Source organism: Fukomys damarensis, unplaced genomic scaffold (assembly GCF_012274545.1).
Source record: "Fukomys damarensis isolate Sample0158 unplaced genomic scaffold, DMR_v1.0_HiC HiC_scaffold_4, whole genome shotgun sequence".
Taxonomy (NCBI): Eukaryota; Metazoa; Chordata; class Mammalia; order Rodentia; family Bathyergidae; genus Fukomys; species Fukomys damarensis.
The window spans coordinates 31,956,895-31,962,999 of record NW_022900916.1 but is presented as its reverse complement, the minus strand read 5'-3'; positions in this window follow the sequence as shown (position 1 = coordinate 31,962,999).

Sequence of the window (6,105 nt, the reverse complement as noted above, 5' to 3'; positions counted from 1 at the left end):
CTTTTTTTTTTTTTTTTTTACTTAGAGGCAAGTCTCACTAAATTTCCCAGGCTGGCTTTGAACTCACAATCCTCCTACCTCAGCCTCCCAAATAGTTGAGATTATAGGTGTGTACCACTGTGCCTGGCCTTGTTGTGATTTTTAACGCATCACTCTCCAGTTTAACTTTTTCATGACTTTGCATGCACTTGGGAACTATTTCAGAAACCCAACTAGGAAGAGTGCATACTGAGATATTCCTCTTAGTGCCTACCTCTGGAACAAGACAGGGAGAGGGAGAACCTGAAAACTGTCCCAGTGGGGACTTCAAATTTTATCTGTAATATTTTGATTTAAGAAATATTTGTTGGTTCAGAAGTGGGCAAGTAAGAATTTGTTGTATATGCTTCTATATTTTGGTGCATTTATTTGTAAAAATTAATATTTAGAATTTATTTTCTGTACCTGGTTCATTCAAACAATTCAATACATCAACCTTTAGAAAAATCTATATGTAGATCAGCCTTCAGTGAGGCCTGATCCAGCATCAAATGACAAAGCCACAGACCCATTTCTCTTTGTTACTCCCTTCTGCTTCCCTTGCCTGGTTTATTTTGTAGGTCCCAGTCATGTTTTTCGAACAACCCAGTTGCTCCTCTCCTAACTGCAAATGACCACAGCACCTGGAACCTCACAGTCCCATGCCACTTCTAGGGGAAGAGAAAAGCTCCCACTTCATGGGCTTCCTCTGGACGAAAGAGGTTCTCTATCCCAGAACCCTAGAATATCACCCCACATGGTTTGTGCGCTTATCACCTAACCAGTCAATGTAGCCAGGGGAGTGGGCTGTGTGGGACCCACGCCTGAGGCCAAGAATGTGGGCAACCCCACCCACACCATGTGCCTCATCACAATGGGCCAATTTTCCTAAAAAGACAGTAAGGAGGTTCTTGATAGGAGCAGGTGGCAATAGAGGCCGGGACGGCAATGGCAGATATTCATGTTATTGGCCCAGTCCCGGGATCTCTTACTCAGTGGTTAAAGGCAGCATTTCCACCCAATGCTCAGCTGGCTTTCTTTCATTTTCTCCATCCAACTGTGAGAGCAAAATGATTTTGGTTATTCCTGGTACTCGTGTACTCTGAGAGCCCCTCTCCCTCGGTACCCAATAAGAAGTTTTTACAGGGACTGGTAATAGCCATGAATCTGATGAGAGACTGAAGTGCTTCAAAGAGAATGTGAATCATCAGAAGACTGGAGCTTCAGAAGTTTCTGGTTATCTGCATTATAGCTAAGTCCTTTAGAACAGAGAACAGTCTTACTATGATGACAAACAAACACATAAACCACAGTTCCAAGCCTCCCACTTGCTTGGATCTCAGAAATGTCTTCACAAGACTTTATGATTTTGGGAAACTTGAAAAATGAAGGTATTTTTCCCAGCAAGTAAGTGTGAAGTCTTTCTCCATCCTAACTTCTCTGTCACACCTCCTCCCATGTTGGGTAGCTCTGAACTGGCCATGAACATTTTGGAGATCCAGTCAAGGGGACATTGTTAGAGAAACTTTTAGTTTGGTCTCATGGGTTGTAACTGAGTGGTGTACAGTTCCTTATATGCTTCCTTATATGGTTAGATTATGACTACTCATCCAGAAATACTCCTGTTATTCATTCAGAATTTTGTAGAATGGTAGCGGGCCCAAGCTTACATTTTGTCACCATAGGAAAATGTTCAGTAGGCCTGGCACTGTGAGTAGTGCTGGAGAAATAAAGCTGGACCTGTGTAAAGCCGTGTGTCAGCCTGTGAATAAAAAAATCTTCCATTTGTCAGGTGTGTAAAATTTTAATTAGAAGATTCTGTTCTCTCTGGTGCAAAGCCCAAGCTATCAATAATAAAACTAAGTTTGATTAACCATGTAACTTAATTATACTTCAACAATATGTGCAGAAAATTGTATAAAAATTGTTGCCTGATAAAGAAATGATCAAAGAGCATACAACCAAGAAAGAATGGCAAAAAGTATGGAGTAATGAATACAAATATTCTGTTCTGTGTATGTATTTTTGGAATGCTGTATTCTTATTTTTTAAAGCTATTCACTTTATATCTAATTTAAAGTTTTGCATTTCTGTATTAAATAGGACTTCCCAGGTCATACAAGTTTCAAGGCCCCGTAAAACCTAGTTCTGCTCCTGCTCCTGTGAGTTGCAGCACAGACAGCAGTAGGTACGGTGTCTTGGAACTGTCTGTGGTGCTGGATCCAAAACTGGCGGGGCTCTCTCCATGGTACTTACTGCATGAGCCCTGGTCCATGCCAACAGATTGTTCCTGGAGATGAAGAGTCAGTTTATCAGCAGAAGTCATGGTTAAAGTCATAGGCATGGGTGCTTTTTCCCATGGAGTGAGTATCTGAAAAGAGGAAGGTCAAGGATAACACAACTGCCTCTCAATTAATTGACAGGGAGCCTCAGGAGACAAGGGTACCAAGAATGTCACTGTAAGGGAAATACTAAGCACCAAGTTATGCTGGGTCTAGATCAGGGACAGACAGAGAAGTAGAAGAAACAGCTAGTGTGACCTAAAGAGATGGCCCTTAAGAAGCCTAAGGGCTGTCCCAATGGCCTTTCTTATTGATTTGAAGGAAGATGAACCCACTACAGCTGAAACATCTCTCCTAAACCCCAACTCACCAAGTCTTATGGGTAGACATAGATATGCAGTGTGGTTCTGTACACAATTCTTGGCTTCTGTGCATATGCATGACTATGGGAATGTTGCTTAGCTTTTGCTTTTACTTTTAAATAGGCACTCAGTTCCTCTGACAGTTGGGATTGGTTGTACAGTAAGGACAGGACAGTGCCCAGCCATCTGAAAAAGTTCAAGAATTCCACCCATTTTCCTCAGCTGAGACCAGGTCCCGTGAGGATTTTGGTGCTGCTTTGGGACTTGTGATTCAGACAGGCAGTGGGATCTCATAAGCTACAAAAAACATGAAAAATGTCTTTCTAGGGCTGGGGTGGAAGGGTTTTGAATCAGGGCTGCTACATTTCTTTTTCTTTTTAACCTAAAAAATACTTACTTGGGCTGAGGATTTAGCTCAGCAGTTCGGTGGCCTGCCTAACAAGCGCAAGGACCCGAGTTCAATCCCCAGTACCAAAAAAATAAAAAATAAAAATACTTACTTAAAAAAATAAAATGATAAATAAAAAGCTAAATGACTGATAATGACTGTGGGTGAGAGGCTTTAACCCCTCTTGCTCCAAATATTTATCATCAGCATCATCCCCCTCACTTCTTCCAAGCCTGTAGTCCAAGTAAACACAGCACACCCACTCGCTCGGTGGAGAAAACTTACTTCCTTGCCCTTTGCTGTGGATTGAGTTGTCTCCCCAAAAGAAACATTGAAATCCTAATTCTGAGTGCCCATGAATAGGCCTACTTTGGAAGCAGGGTTCTTGCATATGTAACTAATTGAGGTCATAATAGATTATTGTGGGTCCTAAATGAAAACAGGTTTCCTTATAAAGACGAGCAGAGTAGAAGACAAAAACAAGACACATAGGGGGCAAAATTACATAATGCCCAAAGATTGTAGTACTGCATCTATAACCCAAGGAATGTCAAAATTCCCAGCAAGACTAAAACCTGAGAGCAGAGCATGGAACATTCTCCTCTAGAGCTTTCCGAAGAACTGGGCCCAGGCAACATCTTCATTTTAGACTGCGGGACTCCAGAATCATGAAAGAATAGATTGCTTGTCTGAAGCCAGCAGTTTCTGGTAATTTGCTAGGGGAACTGACACAGAGAATATGCTAGTTTGCTTTGTATCTCAGGGCATTCACTCTTGGTGGCTCCTCTACCTGAGATCTCCCACCACAAGTATTTGCTGAGACCCACAGAAGTTGAGGTGCTTTAGATAACTGCATCTCATGCCTTCCCGAGCTGCTCTACCTAAATCAGCTCCCTGCCCCCAGCAAGCTCCACTCACTAAGTGCTTTATTTTCCCCATGACTTTTGCCTCACATCTAAAATCACATCCTTCTTTCTGTCCTCTTCGCTTACTTCCTTGATTCCTTCTTTTTCTTATTGTCTTCTCTCCCAGTAGAATGTAGGCCACAAGATCTGGGAGCTCTCTCAAGATACTCATCAGGGCCCAAGAGCAGCTCCCACTATGTGGCAGACACTTGAGAGTGCTTGTTAAATGAGCAGTACTTGCTTAATAAATCGCTGTTGAATAAACAAGCAATGACACATACCCTACTGTCATTATCCTCCTTCTAAAATGACTGACATTTCTAAGCCTTTCCTTTACAGAAATCAGGAAAGAACTATGGTGGGAGCCAATAAAAATGATCTCTACTTGAGTATGTAAAGATAAACCTGAGCAGTGTAAAGGTTGTTACTGGGCTCAACACCCCAGTCTGCCATCAGCTAAGGACTTCCTCTCTCATCTGGAACAAAAGTATGGAAAAGCTTTGGGTGCTGAGTTTCCCACATTGAATTCATAATCTGTTGAGATTATCAGGAGCAGGGGCTGTCTTTGTGTTGAGCCACTGTGTGTACTGCCCAACAGGGAGCACCAGAAGCTTCTAAACTGAAGTCACTTGAGGGTGACTGACAATCGTGAATTACAAGATCCTCATCTCTCCCTCAAAATACCTTATTTCTAAAGATTCCCCCAAATTACAAAGAGATCAATTAATAGAAGTCTCAAATCAATTAATAGAAGTCTCAAAGGCACTCCAGAAATATGGCTATGAGAGGCAGCCCAAAGGATGGAGGAAAACAGAATGATGCGGACGTACCCTCACCCCTTGATACTGGACTAGGTTTGCCTGGATGAGAATAACCAGTCCCCAAATTCTAATCAAGGGACTCTTCGGAGTAAACCTATGGTCGGTCCAGAGTGGAGACAGCATCCCCTACTTTGTTTCTAATGCAGTGGGGCATACAGACAGCCTGTTTTCAAAGATATTGGATAAGCTCAGTGGCACCATGAGACAGCCCAAAGATTCGGGGACTGGAGATTATGTCAGAAACTACTGTTTGCCAGTCATTTATCTACTCTCCTTCTGGTGTTATTGCCTGCCTTGAAGCAAACTGTGGCCAGGTGACTAAATATTGACCAATGAGATTTCAGCAAATCTAAGGCTTTTAAAAAGTTGATGACTTGAGCAGGAAGAGAGACCCTTTGCCTTCCTGCCTTTCACTCTGAGTCAAGGGGCATCCAGAACTCGAGAAGCCATCCTGGACCACCAATTGAACTGAGGGGCTGGGACTCACACGTCAAGGGCGGGAGACGAAAATCTGTCTTCGAGAGACCACAAAGCCACAGTGACAGCTCTGCACTGTCTGGCTCTGGGCATCAATAGGAGAAAAATAAAATTTCTGTCTTCTGTAAGCCACTTTTGGGTGGAGAGGGGTTGCTTTCACATCCCACTGACTTTGATCCTAATTGATGCAAAAATGGTCCAAAGAGTCAGAGATTCAAGATTGTTTGGATTCTTGAACAAAGAGATCAAAGATAGTTGCTTGAATTGAGAATGCACACTGACATGCTAATTTCCTCTTGGATTTTTTTGCCTGCTAATCCTAAAACAGTGACCTGGAGGAGAAGTACACTATAGCTCACACTGTTAATACCTGTTCGTCATCTGCCTCCTAGGGAGTGAACCACTGCTCAGGTCTGAGTTGAAAAACGGGCCAGGATGTTCATTGTATACTCAGGTAGGACCACCACAGCAGTGGTTCTTAAAATGGTGCAGCAGCAGCAGCAGCAGCAGAGCCCTGATGACTTTTTAGATATGCAAACCTACCACATCCTGCCTCAGATCTACTGGATCAGAAATGCTGACAGTGAGTTCAGCAACCTGTTTTTGTCCTCTACCGTGCTAGGGATAGAAAACAGAGGCTCATGTGGGTGAGGCAAGTGCTCTTACCACTAATCTATATCCCTAGCCCACAATCTATGTTTTAACAGCCACTCAGGTGGTTCTGATACAGCTAAAGCTTGAGAGCCACTGGGTTCCCAAGAAGAATTACTTACACTTATTAGTATCATTACCATTACCCAGGGCAAATATTATCATTACCTGGAGTTATTACCTAGGAAGAATCAGTTTAAG